The sequence below is a fragment of the Polypterus senegalus genome, chromosome 8 (assembly GCF_016835505.1).
Source record: "Polypterus senegalus isolate Bchr_013 chromosome 8, ASM1683550v1, whole genome shotgun sequence".
Lineage (NCBI taxonomy): Eukaryota > Metazoa > Chordata > Cladistia > Polypteriformes > Polypteridae > Polypterus > Polypterus senegalus.
Genome location: NC_053161.1, coordinates 9,071,173 through 9,089,915, shown reverse-complemented (window position 1 = coordinate 9,089,915; position 18,743 = coordinate 9,071,173). Strand labels below are relative to the sequence as shown.

The 18,743-nt window shown below is 39.1% G+C and overlaps 1 protein-coding gene and 1 long non-coding RNA gene across 5 annotated transcripts in view; one reads left to right on the top strand and one right to left on the bottom strand.

The window, feature by feature from the left end:
* The first annotated feature begins 1,624 nt into the window (after positions 1-1,624).
* LOC120533753 (calpain-1 catalytic subunit-like) overlaps positions 1,625-18,743 on the top strand; it is a 145,947-nt gene continuing 128,828 nt past the window's right edge. For 3 of the 4 annotated variants that reach the window (XM_039760685.1, XM_039760689.1, XM_039760684.1), the window contains exon 1: positions 1,625-1,743. The gene's annotated coding sequence lies outside the window, so the exon portion shown is untranslated. Of the gene's footprint in view, positions 1,748-18,743 lie in introns of all 4 variants that reach the window. The other variant, XM_039760687.1, reaches the window with a different exon arrangement.
* LOC120533756 overlaps positions 4,253-18,743 on the bottom strand; it is a 51,416-nt gene continuing 36,925 nt past the window's right edge. Inside the window, exon 3 of the long non-coding RNA XR_005634619.1 lies at positions 4,253-4,333. This is a non-coding gene — a long non-coding RNA (uncharacterized LOC120533756). The remainder of the gene's footprint in view (positions 4,334-18,743) is intronic.

Below are 18,743 nucleotides of genomic sequence, written 5' to 3'. Positions count from 1 at the left end.
AGGACCCTTCTTCAGGCAGGTTACAATTCATAGAACTTTCTAGGCCCTCAAACTGTAAAAAGATGCACCTGCCAGCATCACAGACACTCCATCACTCTCTACATTTAAATCAAGATAAATACTCCTTTTTACTGTATCATATACCTGAATTGGGATGTTCATATTGTGTTAATGTCTGTTTCTTTTTTGTACTTTCTTCTGTTTAAAACTGGCTGCTGCTAAGCCTTTCCCATTCTTTCTTTCTATTGTGTCTTTCACTGACACTTTGATCAAATTGTCTCTTCTAACCTTGTAACAAACTCCAGAGTAGATGGAACACATTAGCATTACCATCTATCTGTGTGCTTGTTCACTTTGTTAAGTGTCTTGTGATACTGTGATCTAGGAGTTATTCAACTTAATAAAAGGACAAGTGTCTGTGTGTGTCTGTATATGTCTCTGTTATATACCATTTGGCATGGAGTTTGTAAAAGCAGTGCTAATGTTTGTGATGCACCAACCTTTGGAATGAAAAATGCAATGAATTTTATTACTATGTGCATTACAAAATACATTTCAATAGATGATGCACTGCAAATGTTAACTCTGAATACACTAAGGTCTATGTTGATTTCTTCAACCTGTCTTATATGGATAGCACAGCTAGTCATTAACAAAATAAAGATCAATGATAACATAAGCTTCTTAAACTGCTGCAGTCCAGTTCAGGGCCTTGGGGAGGAAGACAGCACTGGGCACAAGACAGGCAAAAACCTTTAACGGGGTTGTACTCCATTGTTGGGTCCACTCCCACATACACATAAGAAACTACAATTCTCAGTGGAAAATACACACAGATTTGTTAAGATTGTAGAAATAATGACCAGACATGGGATTTGAACTTGAGACTGGGGATCTGAGTGGCTACTTTTCAAACCACTGCCCCACTGTGATACTTGTTTACTTATAGTTCAACATAATTATGGATATTACAGGAGCTTGCCAATTACCATACAGTTCTTGCATTAATACTCAGATTCATATTTAAACATTCTACTAATTTCTATGTACATACTGCACAGTGTATTTCATTGAACGTTATTTTGTTTTTAAAATTATATTAGAAAAGAAATGCATTGCCTCAAGTTGTAAATTAATAATACAGTAAATTGATTAAAATGGCAGGAGTTATAGTAAGCATACTGCGTTTCCTGTAAAACATAAATAAAAATGTATTTTGACCGATTGTTAAAAAAAATTACTTTCATTTCATATTTAGCATTTTGCAAGGACGAATCTCCCGCTTTGAAACAAGAATGCGACAATGGAAAGTACCGGAGTTTTTAAGCCTGTGTTTTAGTATGGAGATATTGAAGCCACTCAGTAAGAACATGCAAGTATTTACCTGATTTGGAAACCTCGGCTACCTATCAATTAAACTGGGGAACACCCCTCTGTTTTCTGGAAAAGAGGAAAAACAAAAAGCTCAGAGATAAACAAGACTGCCTGCCACCTGAAAAATTAAAAGCAGGGCTGTCCGACTCGGAGCCACCCACGCGAACGCGTTTCTCTCCTTTACATGCGCGTCCCCGCAGCCGTACGCAAGAACAGCAGTTTGTGGTGACGGATGCGCGCGCAGCGAGGGAACTCGGGGAGGCAGGGTTTCCAAACACGGACGTACATGCAACACAGAATCGAAAAAAACTTCACGGGGGTATAGTAGCGACGTGACGGAAAGGCCAAGCCCCAAGGAGACGAATAACGGTAAGTAAGTGAAGTTAATCAAGTATGTATTGTCAAGCGACACCCCAGGATACTTCGTGGGTGGAAGGATGAAAGTCAGTTACTTTGCCTGCGTCTGTTTTCAGTTCTTTTCCTTTTTGCACATAAAGGCTCCAGCAAAGAGTAACGTTTCTGTATAATTATGATGAATGCAAAGTTTCGGAAGGCACCAGGTTAATTATATCGAGGCAAATGACGTTTCGCTCGTGTTCTAAACAAAGGGAAAGATTTATTGTATAGCGTCTCACCTCGGACTTGTAGGATTACCCTAGTGGGCTATCAAGTTTGTGTGTGTGTGTGTGTGTGTGTGTATATGGTGCTTGGCAGCAGGGCGCAAGTTCGAGTAGCTAACCAGTGAGACATCGTATTGGTTGCGGAACCGGGTGTGGTCGCGGGGTGCTGTGCAGTGCAGGAATATGAAGTGGGCGGGCAAGGCAGGTACAGCAAGCCTGCTGTCCATGGGGCACGGCCCAGCACACACCTGCATTCCTGTATTCTTTTTAGATGCTTTCTCACTGACCAAGTCAGATCTTTAGCTCACTTCTTATTTAGGATGTAACATAAAAATTTGGGCTGATAAGGATTCACCTGGAATACTTACCTGCTTATCCGTTTTAAACGGGTACTCCCACGCATTTCTTGCCCGAAGCCTGTGTAGGTGCACGAGTACACCTTTAGTTTCAAAAGAAAATGTGCGTGCCTTGCCACTTAATACTACTTTAAGATTTACTGTAAAGCATACCATGCACATCAAGTTATTTTTAAAAAGGACTTATGGCCCTCATTTATTGGGATCAGGTTATTTTCAAACGGATGATTTTGTTTTATGCAGCTTTGTCACTGATGCAAAAGCTATATAGTATTTTCTTAAACGGGGGCATCAAAATTTGTTAAAATTTCCATGTTAATCTGTAATGCAAACAAATAAGCCTTGTCAGGTGATCCAACCTTTGTTCCCCCTTAGGATGGGAGTCGTGCCTGTCACTTTGAATCTTTGCTGGAAGAGCTGACTGGTTTTTATCCCTTTTCTCTGTGTTTGTTGGGCAAATTATTCATCAAAGACAGTTAGGAAGGAAAGATGGATATATGAAGGAATTGGCTTTGGATTCACATTTCAATGTGTGACCATACTGCAGTGCCAAGGGGAAAAGCTTATTTAGGTGTGGAGTGTGTTTCAAGTCAGCTATGTATTCTGCCCATGCAGCACTCCTCTGAGGTGTGTTGCAGTATGTCAGTGAAACATCATTCTGTAATAAGCCAGGGACAAGAAACACTTAACCCTTGTTTGCTCATTCGACCTGTGCAGTGTCAGGCATGGTGCAATTTGAATTATAAGCACATAATGAAACCATATATAATTATTCCATTTTCATTCCTCAGAAGTGAGGTCAAGTATGTAATTACAAGTATTTTGATTTAAAAAATTTCCAGACACTAAATAACAGGCTATTTTTTAGTCACTGTTATAGCCCAGCTTGCTAATTTATTCACTGTTACGCAGTATCTCTGTTCTGTAGTATTTGTATTTCTTTCTGTAAATGTTTTGTTTCCTTGATATTCCCAGCGCACAACTGTCTTCTGTTCAGGGCATAACATATGCTGCCTTAAAAAGATACACTATATTATTAAAGACTTCAGCCTTTCTGCATGATATCTTTTATTCTCTTCTGTGTTCTCACAAACTATACAAGACGTTTATGCAACAGCTACTAATACTGACACTCCCATATGTATATGTGTGTGTGTGTGTATATATATATATATATATATATATATATTTACAGTAGGGGGCTCTGCCCCCTGCTTGCTTTGCTCGTCCACCCCCGGGTTTGGTTTACCAGATAAACAATTTAAAGAGATTGTTATTTTCATGGGAAAAGGTTTTCAAGGTATGCACGTTGAAAAAGAAAAGAAACATGATGATGTGAGTCTCCAAAATAACACTGATTAAGATGGTATTTTTTCTGGTGATAAAGGTTCTTGGCAGGAAGAGTTGGATCCAAGTGGGTGGAATCAGGAAGTGACATCAGTGGGGTCATGGTTTTCAGTTTTCTGGTCTGCAGAGAAAGAAAGAGAAAAGTCATTAGTCAACATCTTCCTCTTGCTTTCTGGTGTAGATTAGTTATCAAAGCCCTTAAACTGTCCCCTATGCACATATGTGTGACAGGACTCCCCACCACAGCCCAGACCTGTCGTGTCAGGTGTTACGAACCATAATGTCATGAACCCAAGACAAAGCATCAATGTTGGAGTGGAGAGAACTTTGACGATGAATGACTCTGAACCAAAATAGTTACAGATCCAAGAATCTCCTGGTTACACAAGGATTTGACTCCTTATGAAGTGCCGTGCACTGTAGGGGTGCATGGTCCGTCACCAGAGTGAATTCATGTCCTAGGAGGCAGTAACAGAACTGGTTAATAGCCCATTTAATTGCCAAGGCTTCCCTGTCTACTGACACATACCTGGTCTCCTGAACCAGTAGTTTCCGCCTCAGGAACATGATGGGGTGTTCAACACCATTAATGCTTTGGCTCAGCACAGCACCAAGTCCTGTGTTTGAAGCGTTGCTCTGTAAAATAATTAGGAGTAATTAACACTGCTGCTGACATAAGGGTCTGTTTTAAATCACGGAGTGTAGCCTCTGTTTTAGCATCTCATACCACTGTGTTAAGAGCCGCCTTTTTTGTGGGGTCTGACAAGGGAGCTGCTCTCTCAGAAAACTAGAGAACAAACCAGCGGTAGTAACCATTTAATCCTAAGAAAGCCTGCACCTGTTTCTTGTTCTTTGGATGGGGCAATTCACAATGACATCTACTTTGGCACATTGTGGACAAGAAAGTCAATCCAAAGAAGCACTTCTTCAGGTTGATATGAAGGCCAGCTTCGCTAAGTGTCAGGAGCACTGCGCAATCCTGCCACACATGTTCCTCATAGGTCTGGGAATAGATGATGATAATGTCATCCAAGTAGGTGGCACTATAGTTATTGTGGTGCCGTAATAGTCTCTCCACCAGACTTTGGAAAGTCACAAGAGCCTCATATAACCCAAATGGGAGAACATGATACTGTCAATGGCCGCATAGGGGTGCTGAATTAATCGTTGCTGATTCCATTAACTGAATTTGATTCGTCATGTCAGATGTGGTCAGATCTTCCACCTCCAGCACCGGATAGGCATTTAATTGGGAGATTTGATTAAGGCTATGGAAGTCATTGAAAAAGTGCTAACTCCTGTCAGGTGTAGGGATCAGGACCATAGGACTGGACCAGGGACTAAAACTTCCCTCAATAACACCAAGGTTCAGCATCCTTCTGATCTCGAGCTCCACTTCCGCTCTTTTTGCTTCTGTTAGGCGATATTAGCATTCTCTGACAATGAACCCAGGCTCAGTAATGATGTTGTGTACAATCAGGGAATTTCTTCCGGGTTGCTTATTCACCAGTTCTGGGATAGACAAGATAGCTGCTTCAATCGCTTGTCACTGAGTGGATGTCAGATTAGGGCCGAAATTAAGGGTGTTGTTTTGCGTGAAGTAGAAACGAGGCTGCCTGAAGTAAGGATCAGAGATGGCAAGTCTCAGGAGAGTTGCCTAAGGATAATCCATAGCAGAGTCCTCTAGGGGTCCTACAATATCGACTCCTATTCACTAAATGGGATGTCAATGAGTGGGACAGGCATGAGAGAAGCACTGTCGTACTGAGTTGCCATGTAATCACACACCACATTTTTGTTTTTTCTTTCCAACTCTTTTACAATTTTTGTTTTAACTAGAAGGTGTGCAAGCAACACCCATTACAAGATGAGTGAACCAAATTATGTGAAAACCTAAGTATACCTCACTGCAGTCTGTGGATTCAGCCCCATCTGTTTGGCAGGCTGCCATGAGGATAGTCACTGAATGAAGCATCAATTGTGAGAATGACAAGAGATTGTGATTGCGTGTCACCAATGTCCAGGGCAACACCAAATGTCCATCTGTGCTTAGTTTTTCAGGCTGGAGTGAGATGTATTTCTAATAACTACAAAGATAATCTGGTATTAGCTCTATTAGCATGCATTTGAAAATCATTCCATACTCAGTCTTTGTAATCATGAAGATTCAACTTCTTTGTAGTTTATTCAATGATAAAGGATATTAAAAGATGTACTCCATCTGCATCAGGGGTGCCCACACTTTTTTGGCTTGCGAGCTACTTTTAAAATGAGCAGGTCGAAATGATCTACCTATATATATATATATATATATATATATATATATATATATATATATATATACAGTAATCCTTCGCTATATCGCGCTTCAACTTTCGCGGCTTCACTCTATCGCGGATTTTATATGAAAACATAACTAAATATATAACGCGGATTTGTTGCTGCTTCGCGGGTTCTGCCGAAAATGTGTCTTTTTACTTCCTGTACATGCTTCCTCAGTTGGTTTGCCCAGTTGATTTCATACAAGGGACGCTATTGGCGGATGACTGAGAAGCTAACCAATCAGAGCACGCAGTTAAGTTCCTGCGTGCTGAATGCAGTGTTAACCAGGAAGTCTCGTCTCGCTCATTCAGCATCAACGTGTTTCACTGTGTAAAGAGTTGTGCTCTTTTGTGTTTATCTTTGTGCATAGTCAAGCCCTTCATTATGGCTCCAAAACGATCTGCTACTGCTTCAGGGGCCATGACCAAACGCAAACGGAAGATGTTAACGATTGCCAAAAAGGTAAACGTTTTGGATTTGTTGAAGGCTACGATTCTTTTTATTTAAAAAGTATGAAAGGAATATAAGATCTACGGCTGCAGTGTCCTTTTAACCAGGGTGCAAAACGAGTTGTAAGTGGATGTAATAAGGCAGTAGTCTGGATGGAATCTGCTTTAGGGATTTGGATTGAAGACTGCCAGAAGAAGAACAACGGCAGTGCTACACAATCGCCTGAAGTGTCTCCTTTAAAGGGCTGTAACGCTCTCCTTTGTTGTGCAGTAAAATCTAACTCATTGTTATCGGACAAGTCATCGTGTCATTGTTGGTGAGTAACCGTAATTAATTTTCTACTTACAGTACTTAGTACATGTACGTACGTTTAGTGTCACTGTACACACACATTTACTGTATACTATTTTTGTTGCATTGTACGTATTTATTGCTGGTGGCATGTCTATCGTAATGGCTGTAACGTGATATCGGAGACACTTAATATCTTTAAAATAATATTTAGGTTTTACTGTATATAAACTGTGTTTATATACATAATTTCAATGAATCTTACCTAATATCTAAGAGAATACAAAGGGATTATGCTGTATAACTCTGCGGGGAATATTTATAAACAGTGTGGGAGAGTTTATAAGGGCTTAAAATATATAAAAATAACCATACAAACATATGGTTTCTACTTTGCGGATTTTCACCTATCGTGGGGTGGTCTGGAACGCAACCCCCGCGATCGAGGAGGGATTACTGTATGTGTATATATATATATATATATATATATATATATATATATATATATATACTAGCAAAATACCCGCCCTTCGCAGCGGAGAAGTAGTGTGTTAAAGAAATAATGAAAAAGAAAAGGAAACATCTTGAAAATAACGTAACATGATAGTCAATGTAATTGTTTTGTCACTGTTATGAGTGTTGCTGTCATATATATACACACATGCATACATACACACGCACATTATATATACAGTATATATATCTATATCTGTATAGATATATATATATCTAATATCTCTCTCTCTCTCTCTCTCTCTCTATATATATATATATATATATATATATATATATATATATATATATATATATACACATACACACACACATTATATCTATATCTACAGTGGGATGCAAAAGTTTGAGCAACTTTGTTAATAGTCATTATTTTCCTGTATAAATCGTTGGTTGTTACGATAAAAAATATCAGTTAAATATATCATATAGGAGACACACACAGTGATATTTGAGAAGTGAAATGAAGTTTATTGGATTGACAGAAAGTGTGCAATAATTGTTCAAACAAAATCAGGCAGGTGCATAAATTTGGGCACCGTTGTCATTTTATTGATTCCAAAACTTTTAGAACTAATTATTGGAACTCAAATTGGCTTGGTAAGCTCAGTGACCCCTGACCTACATACACAGGTGAATCCTATAATAAGAAAGAGTATTTAAGGGGGACAATTGTAAGTTTCCCTCCTCCTTTAATTTTCTCTGAAGAGTAGCAACAGGGGGGTCACAAAACAACTCTCAAATGACCTAAAGACAAAGATTGTTCACCATCATGGTTTAGGAGAAGGATACAAAAAGCTGTCCCAGAGATTTAAGTTTTCTGTTTCCACAGTTAGGAACATATTGAGGAAATGGAAGACCACAGGCTCAGTTCAAGTTAAGGCTCGAAGTGGCAGGCCAAGAAAGATTTCGGATAGACAGAAGCGAATGGTGAGAACAGTCAGAATCAACCCACAGACCAGCACCAAAGACCTACAACATCATCTTGCAGCAGATGGAGTCACTGTGCATCGTTCAACCATTCGGCACGCTTTACACAAGGAGATGCTGTATGCGAGAGTGATGCAGAGGAAGCCTTTTCTCTGCCCACAGCACAAACAGAGCCGCTTGAGGTATGCTCAAGCACATTTGGACAAGCCAGCTTCATTTTGGAATAAGGCTCAGTGAACTGATGAAACTAAAATTGAGTTATTTGGGCATAACAAGGGGCGTTATGCATGGAGGAAAAAGAACGCAGCATTCCAAGAAAAACACCTGCTACCTACAGTAAAATATGGTGGTGGTTCCATCATGCTGTGGGGCTGTGTGGCCAGTTCAGGGACTGGGAATCTTGTCAAAGTTGAGGGACGCATGGATTCCACTCAGTATCAGCAGATTCTGGAGACCAATGCCCAGGAATCAGTGACAAAGCTGAAGCTGCGCCGGGGCTAGATCTTTCAACAAGACAACGACCCGAAACACTGCTCAAAATCCACTAAGGCATTCATGCAGAGGAACAAGTACAATGTTCTGGAATGGCCATCTCAGTCCCCAGACTAAATCTCAGTCCCCAGACTAAATAGCGGGGAAGCCGTGGATTAAATAAATAAATCTCAGTCCCCAGACCTGAATATAATTGAAAATCTGTGGTGTGAGTTAAAGAGAGCTGTCCATGCTCAGAAGCGATCAAACCTGAATGAACTAGAGATGTTTTGTAAAGAGGAATGGTCCAAAATACCTTCAACCACAATCCAGACTCTCATTGGAACCTACAGGAAGCGGTTAGAGGCTGTAATTTCTGCAAAAGGCAGATCTACTAAATATTGATTTAATTTATTTTTTATGGTTCCCAAATTTATGCACTTGCCTGATTTTGTTTGAACAATTATTGTACACTTTCTGTAAATCCAATAAACTTCATTTCACTTCTCAAGTATCACTGGTGTGTGTGTCTCCTATATGATATATTTAACTGACATTTTTTATCGTAACAACCAACGATTTATACAGGAAAATAATGACTATTAACAAGGTTGCCCAAACTTTTGCATCCCACTGTGTGTGTGTGTGTGTGTGTGTATATATATATATATATATATACAGTAATCCCTCCTCGATCGCGGGGGTTGCATTCCAGAACCCCCCGCGATAGGTGAAAATCCGCCAAGTAGAAACCATATGTTTGTATGATTATTTTTATATATTTTAAGCCCTTAGAAACTCTCCCACACTGTTTATAAATATTCTCCGCACAGTTATACAGTAAACCCTCGTTTATCGCGGTTAATCCGCTCCAGACAGATAAATGAATTTCCACGAAGTAGGATTCTTTATTTATAAATCTAATATTTTCGCAGTTAGAGCATAGAAAACCTGTTTACGACCTTCTAAATACGTTTTTTAACATTATTAGAGCCCTCTAGACATGAAATAACACCCTTTAGTCTAAAGTTTAAACTGTGCTCCATGACAAGACAGAGATGACAGTTCTTTCTCACAATTAAAAGAATACAAACATATCTTCCTCTTCAAAGTGCGCGTAAGGAGCGGAGAATGTCAGAGAGAGAGTAAAGTTAACAATGAAAAATCAATAGGGCTGTTGCGCTTTTAAGTATGCAAGCACCGCGATAAAGCAGCGGCAATGAAGGTATCAATGCGAAGGTAGCCTTTCAGCATTTTTTACGGGAGCGTCCGTATCTTCTAAGCAAACAGCCTCTGTGCAAAAAGCCCCTCTGCTCACATCTCCTCCGTCAAGCGCAGAGAACGTCAGAGAGAGAGAAAGAGAGCTTGAGATTAAAGCAAACAATCAAAAAATCAATAAGTGTGCTTTTGGACGCACCTCGAAAAAGTGGCATTTCTTAGAGGAGCGTCCGTATCCACTAGGCAGATAGCTTCTGTGCAAACAGCACCTCTGCTCACACCCCCTCCGTCAGGCGCAGAGAATGTCAGAGAGGTGAGATAGAGGCAGAGACAAGCAAACAATCGAGCACCGCGCAGGAGGCATATCTTATAGTATTGAGGAGTTTTAGTTAATATGTAATACGTGCTCTGATTGAGTAGCTTCTAAGCCATCCGCCAATAGCGTCCCTTGTATGAAATCAACTGGGCAAACAAACTGAGGAAGCATGTACCATAAATTAAAAGACCCATTGTCCGCAGAAATCCGCGATTCAGCGAAAAATCCGCAATATACATTTACATATGCTTACATATAAAATCCGCGATAGAGCAAAACCGCGAAAGTCAAAGCGCGATACAGCAAGGGATCACTGTATAGCAAAATACCCATATACCCGCGCTTCACAGCAGCAAAGTACTGCCTTAAAAGTTTTATTAAGACGAAAATTAAACCTTTTTAAACTGAGGGAAAATATACCAATAATTATTTGTTAAGGATCTCTTTGTATACCACATTGTGAGTTCGCCCTCCGGTTGTAATATGACCAAGCTGTGCGCTGAGCTTACTCTTAAGCATGCAACGTACAGTTGGCCATGTGAACAGTAATCTTGTTTCAAATCTCACAGCTTGGATTGATGCTGTCATAATCGGTTTGAGTTTCATGGTTTGTTTCAATTACAACAGTATTTGTAGGACTTGTGTTGAAGTGACATTCGGCATCTGTCAAGCGTTGCAAGTATACAACCAGTTTCATCGATAACTTCACATCCAGCTTTTGAGAGTTTAAACATTCATAAACATCAAAGTGTCCACTACTGAAATCGTCACCTGTGAATCTAAGATTTTTAAGAGGCATTGACGGTTGTCCAAAGGTGTAAAATATTTGGCCATTTCGGTACACTTGAAAGCGACAACCGAACAATTCAGCGGCAGCCATCAACTCACATGCAGATGCATAGGTGAAGGGCTTAAGCATTTCACTCTTATAGTGCTACTGTGTAGTATAATTATCTCCTGTACCGTCATCAGTCCACACCTTGAACCTGTCCCATTCATTCAATACATAAGACACAATGTTTCTCCAGATATCAAGAGTGAGCCTGATATGGCCGTGCAATATGTAACAAAGAGAATGGAAAAGATAGGTGCCATCTCCGGACATGGAAACCAATCGGTAAGTGACAGTTCTTTGATCGATGGTGATCACCTCGATAGACATGTTAATGCGGGTACGGTTGGAATGATAAAGGAAATGGGTACCTGAACAATGTGAAGTAAGTCTAAAATACCTACGCAATAACTATAATCGTAATAAATGAACAATAAAATAGCGGGGAAGCCGTGGATTAAATAAAAAGGCTGTAGTTATAAGCAGGGAAACGTGAATCCCGTGGCGAAGCAAGGAAGGGAATGTAGAGACTGGAGCGACGGACAGCTTTATATAGGCAGGCAGCCAACAACGTGGGAGGCGTTGGGATGGGGGACCCAATGCCGCCTCACACGGTGACTGAGCTGCAGGCTATTGACGTATATATGTACGTAAATAGGATTCAGTTAGCGTTGGGAACCCGCGTACCAAATTTCTTGAAGATAGCCCCATAAGTAACAAAGACTGTTGAAAAGTTCAACATGGCGGCCGACAGTGGCATCATACCACCGGAATAAGTACCAAATTTCAGCCTTCTACCTACACGGGAATTTTGAGAATTAGTGACGTTGGAAAGTTCAGTATGGCGGCTGACAGTGGCGTCATACCACCGAAATAAGTATGTACATTGGTTTCGGTTAACGCAGGGAAGCCGCCTACCAAATGTCGTGAAGATGGGGCCATGAATAAGAAAGTTCAACATGGCGGACGTTGTTGACCGTTATGCGTAGAATTTCAAAATGAAACCTGCTTAACTTTTGTAAGTAAGCCGTAAGGAATGAGCCTGCCAAATTTCAGCCTTCTGCCTACACGGGAAGTTGGAGAATTAGTGACATTTGGAAAATTCAATATGGCGGCTGACAGTGGCGTGATACCACCGAAATAAGTACGTACATCGGTTTTGGTTAGCGTAGGGAAGCCACCTACCAAATTTCGTGAAGATGGGGTCAGCCTTCTACCTACACGGGAAGTTGGAAAATTAGTGACGTTGGAAAGTTCAATATGGCGGCCGACAGTGACGTCATGCCATCAAAATAAATACGTACATCGGTTTCAGTTAGCGCAAGGAAGCCACCTACCAAATTTCGTGAAGATGGGGCCATAAATAAGAAAGTTCAACATGGCGGATGTTGTCGACCGTTATCGACCGTTATGACCGAAATGCGTGTAGAATTTCGAAATGAAACCTGCTTAACTTCTGTAAGTAAGCTGTAAGGAATAAGCCTGCCAAATTTCAGCCTTCTACCTACACGGGAAGTTGGAGAATTAGTGATGAGTCAGTCAGTCAGTCAGTCAGTGAGTGAGTCAGTGAGGGCCTTGTCTTTTATTAGTATAGATATCTACTTTGGGGTGCGAGAAGCTGTTGCTGGGGGTGCCAGAATCCATCGAGGAAGAAAAATTAAAAACATTATTTGTACAAAATGTTAATTTATCTATCCATTCCTAAATAATTAAATTGGCAGACTATTTCGTATCAGTGCAATACGCTGCTTGTTAAAACGGATGACTCCTGCTCTTACGTGCACTTAGTGCTGCGTGGGTAGTATGACCTATCGTATCTGTTCAAGTTTTATTTAAATTTTAAATATAAGTTATTTCTATTTAGTTGACAGAAATATGTTTAGTATGAATTGAAGTTAAATTTAGTCATCATTGCATAATTTTTTCTTCACCATAGAAATTTAAAGACTAAATTCAACTTCCATTCCTACCAAAGATATTTCTGGCGACTAAATAGAACCTACTTATATCCAAATTCGAGCTATTGAGGTGTCGCCTGCCTGCCTGAATAAGTCACCCTCGCTTCGCTCTTACTTTTTTACCGTTCATTTAATCATGTCTAGTGGCGGAAAAATTATAAAATGGAAGGGGGATTACACTGAGTATGGCTTTACCAAAACAATTATTGATGGCGAATAAAGTATCCATTATTCATAAAGCTTCAATTGGTGATCTGTTTTTCTGTGTTAACTTCATATTTTTTCATACTTCTTCTCAAACAAGGGGGTGGGAGGGTAAAATGAATCGGGAAGCGCTGATCAATGTAATCGGTGTACCAGGAAATCATGCATTTAGAAGTTCCCCTTTGCTTGGAATGCAAAGTGTGATTAAATGCGTTATTTTTTAAAGCGTTATGGAGCACATGCATCAAAGCTTCTCAGCTGTGCTTGTGCTAAGAAAAGGAAACATTTTAAAAATAACGTAACATGATTGTCAATGTAACCTTTTGTAAGTAGTGCCTGGAGGATTCAGAGTGTGGAGAAACTCTAGAGACAGCGTGTGCATAAGCACAGCCCTTCACCAGCAATTTTAACTTAGTTACAAAGTGATCAAAACTCTCGTTTATACCCTGCGTCCTCACATTAAACTTGTATCCTGCATTAGTCGTGGGCATGACAAACGCCAGCGGCAGCCTGTCTGTGAACTTAATTTAAACTTTAGGTTTACACCGTGCTTTGTTTCCAAAGTAGCTGCAGTCATGAATATGCTTGTATGCGTCACTGTGCATGACAAACGGCAGTGGGAGTGTGTCTATAAACTTAATTTAAACTTATGGTTTACACCATGCTTTGTTTCTGCAGTATCTGCACTTATGAATATGCTTGTATGTGTCACTCACTCGCTTCTTATTGTTTCGCTGCCTTCTCAATCGTATAATGCATGTTTTCTTCAGCGCTTTTTGGAACTCTTCCTTGTTTTGTACATACTGCGGTCACAGTCAGTTCACGTGATTACGTGGGAGGCGTGATGATGTCACACACAGCTCCGCCCCCCACGGCCATTGAGCTAACGTCCATTACAGTATATGGAGAAAAATAGGTTTCAGTTATGACCATTACGCATAGAATTTCAAAATGAGACCTGCCCAACTTTTGTAAGTAAGCTGTAAGGAATGAGCCTGCCAAATTTCAGCCTTCTACCTACACGGGAAGTTGGAGAATTAGTGATGAGTGAGTCAGTGAGTGAGTGAGTGAGTGAGTCAGTGAGGGCTTTGCCTTTTATTAGTATAGATATATATATGAGTATACTTTATACATAAAATATATGTTGTCATACCTTGCATAACTGAATAACCTTTATAGCACAATAACAATTCAATACATTTATGGTCACTGCAGTATTTGGATTTAATAATCTTCATATGGGAAAAGGCTGACTCGCATAAATAAGTAGAGCCAAATAACGCAATCTAGGAGGTAGCACATTTCCTCATGTTTGGGTACTTTTCCTCTGTGAGTAAGTTCCAAAACTGTCCAAGAGCCCCAGACATCAGCTGAATGTCATCCTGTAGTGTCAAAATCTCATCCTTCACTGTAGAGGAGTTTTAGGTGAAACAATGTTGCAATGTTTGATGCGGGTGAATCGCCCTCAACATCTTCCCTAAATGGATAGCATTTAAATGTAGCGATTGGCTCAAGTAATGCTGAGTCTTGAAACCATTTGTCAACGTCTGACAGGCAATTTTCAATCTGCTCTGTGTAGTGTATGCTGTCAAGTTGCGCACACGCCTTCCATTGCGTCTCCAGCTCTGACGCAAGCTTTTGGATATTCCCCAAATCAAGGTGCTGCAGCTTTGAGGACAGATGCTGCATTTTTCGTTTGAAAGCATTAACTGAGATATTCATATTGACCATGGAGTTCTCTTTTCCTTGCAGCTGTAAATTAAGCTCATTCAACATGTTGGTCAGATCGAAAAAAAATGCCAAGTCTAGAGGCCATTTATCATTATTAAGTTGCTTGTATTCTGCATGTTTAATGACAAGGAGAAACTCCTTTTTCTCCGGCCAGGGGTCTTGAAATCTCAGCAGGAATTTCTCAACGAAGACATCTTTTATCATCTCTTAATCTTGGAAGGACTTCTTATGCTTAATGATCGAGTGACTCACCCGGAACGATGCTTCGGTGTGTCTGCCTTTGCTTTTGAATTCAGCCGAGTGAAAAATGACGACTGTCCGATTAACTATGATTTTTAGTTCCCTCTCCTTTCTCTTTCTCAGATCGCTTTTTGGAAGGAAGTCAGTTTCGTAGTTTTTATGAACAGTTCGAAAGTGCCTTTCCACATTTTCCTTCTTTGAAATAGCAAAGATAGATTGACAGATCAGACAAACACACTTCGATTGTGATATTGTGAGAAAAAAAATCCCCTTCCAATTCCACATCCAGCCCATACCCACCCCAAATGATTTTTTTTTAAAATCCCTTCTTTAGTCAATATAAATTGGAAGGCTAACTAGATCACAGTTGAAGGGGTGATCATCACTGAGGTTGGTAACCAAACTAAAACTCAAAATGAATTATTCCTCTGGAACACATTTGGTGAATATGCCAAGAGTATTCTTCAAGGGATAATATATAATTCCATTTAAAATGACTTTACGTGGCACCATAAATATATCTCTTCATTTGGACTATCCATATCCATAGGGTATATTCACCTTAAAATTTATTTTGAAATAATTCATGAACTCCTTCAAAAAAGATTTTCTTAGGGTTGTGTTGATAATAAAATAATTTTTGATTTTCCATTGACATTATATCTAGCCAGTGCACAAAGCAGTTACAAAGGCAATATATTTTCAGTTATATTGTAATAACTACAATATTAATACTACACTACTAAGTATAAATCAAAGGATTTTGTGCTCAGGTTGTATGATGAGCTGCTGATACCACATTTGGAGTATGATGTGCAGTTCTTGTCTACATGCTATAAAATGATATGGCAGTTCAGGTGCATCACAGTACTCATGGGCATGACCTACTTTGAGATGCTCAGGAAATTTAACTTCTTTAATCCTGAAGTGAAGAGGTTTGAAGACTTAATCCAGGTTTTCAGAATTCTTAAAGAATGATGTTTATGGAAATTAAGGGAAAGAACATTTAAGATGGTTGCCAAGAAGTATTTGTTTACGCAAGTGTTGTAGGAATTATCTATCCTGATATTATTGCTTCACATGGCCAAAACTGAATGTGTCAAAATGACTTTAATGAAGCACAGTGAGCTGTCTTTTAAAATAAAGTCAAGTTTTGAAGGTCCCTAAAGTACTACTGCAAACCACACCCCTTGGAAACGTATTTCATGTCCATATTGCTCCTTGTGTAAAGAAAACTTTCTCACATTTGTGTGAAATCTACACTTGACCAGTTTTCATCTGTGTCCAAGTGTCATTGAAGAATTCGTTTTAAAGTTAACAGCTTGGATACACCACAATAATTCCCTTCATAATTTTAAGCAATTGAAACATGTCACTTTTTAATCTCAGTTTGCTTAAAGTGAAAAGGTTCAACTCTTACAATCTTTTTTCTTATCTCATACCTTTGAATCCCTGAATCAGGTTAGTCACTCTTTTCTGTACTTTCTCTAGTGTCATTACATCTATTTTGCAGCCTGGAGACCACAACTGTACACAGTACAGCAGATGAGGCCTCACAGATGTGTTATATAGCTTAACTATAATATCCCTTGACTTGTTCTTTGCACATTGGATTATATAACCCAATATAATTCTTCTTAATGGCTTCTGTACCCTACATGGATGTAGACAGCGATGAGTCCACTACGATTTGTAAGTCCTTCTCATAAGGTTTACTTTCAACTTTTAAACCTTCTATTGTGCACTCAAACCATTATTTTTACTTCCTATGTGTATTATGTTAAATTTATTTACTGCCATAAATCTGCTCAAGCTGGTATTCTGCCAATGTCCCTTCATAATGATTTGGCTGATTCTACATTACCCACCATTGCACCAAGTTTATTGTCATATGAAGACTTAAATAACCTGTTATTCTTATTATCATGTGTTCCTGTTTGATCAAATACTTTTTGCTTCCTCATATAATTCCAGCTATTAGCGAAATATATTTCTCACCATCAAAGCCCATGTTGACTGTTCACAAGTACTCCTGTGATGCTAAATCTTTTCCTTAATAATTGCTTATATTTTTTTTACCTATGCATTCTTACTGGCCTTATAGGTACATGGATCAGTCCAGTCTCATGTTGGGATGACATTTGCTATCTTTCAGTCTTAAAGAACTTTCCCAGTGTGCAGTGCTATCTGAATTATACACATCAAAGGTTTGTTTATGTACTGACTAACCTCCTGAAGTACTCTAGGATAGATATTATCTACTTATTTTATTTTAGCCTTTTTAATGTAAGCACCACTTCCTGCTCTATAACTTTAAAAACTCTAAGTATCTTCTGTTGGAAGTTATAGTGAAAACTTTGGATAAATTGGAATTTAGAGCTTTTGCTATTTCACTTTCAATATATTGTAGCTTGTCATTACCATTTCTAATACACTTCACATCCTCCTTGACTGTAGTTTTATTGCTGAAAATTGATAATCTGTTTGGGTCCTCTTTCACTCTTTCTACAATATATTTCTATGTAAGTCTCCTTGAGCTTACATTTGCATCATTTTGTACCACTGATCTCATGCTGTCATAAGCCCTGTAGTTAGCACTGGAGTAATGTGCATGTTGCATCGTATATAGTTGTTTAATGCTTTACAACTTCTGCTTTTCTCCTTATTTATCCCATGCAGACTACTGTGATTTCTAGCTACTTCTAAATTTCAGGATGATTTTGTCCTGTGTTGTACATAAAACACTCTTAAACCTGCTCCAAAGATGACTTCACAATTAAGTTTGTCCCATATACTGTACTCAACATTTGCCCTAAAGGTAAACTGGGTAGTTTTTATTTTTGAATAAACACTAAACCATAACACTGTGAAATGTGTTACATTATGGTCCTAGTTGTTTGATCATCTGTATACCCTGAATTCTATCCTGATGAGTGTAGTTTTATAGGTTTAGACAAGCATCTCCTCAGTTGTATTCTAACATACTATGTAAATAAGTAGTACTGATTTTGGTATACACTTGTGCTATTTTTAAATGTTGTCCTGCGTAATATTTGGGAAATGAAAGTCACTAATGAGTATAATATCCTCTCTAAACTTGATTTTTTAATTATAATAGAAAGTTGCATATTAAAGCCATTATCTGCACTGGGGTTAGTGCATAACAGGCCAATATCAAGCTACTCTCCGTAATGATTTCTAATTGAATCCAAATATCAAGACTAAGACGTGGCTCATCATTAGTGATGAGCGAACTCTGGAGTTTGCTTTGCTGTGCGTTTGGTAAAATCACGAAAATATTTACGAACTCTGACGAATTCTGCAAAATGCAATAAAGTCAGTTTGAAGGAGGACCTGAACTATATTTGAGGGGATTATAATGGTGCAATGGTGTTTAAAGTGTCCCTTAGGACTAGAAAAGCATTTGCCAATAATGTTTTACTGATTATTGTGGCCACAAATCGGATCTGAGTTGTAAAGCAGCAGTGCTATTAATGTGCCACAACAAAAGACGTAAATGGAATGATAGCCACTAACAAACTACAACAAATGACCACAAAATAGCAGTAA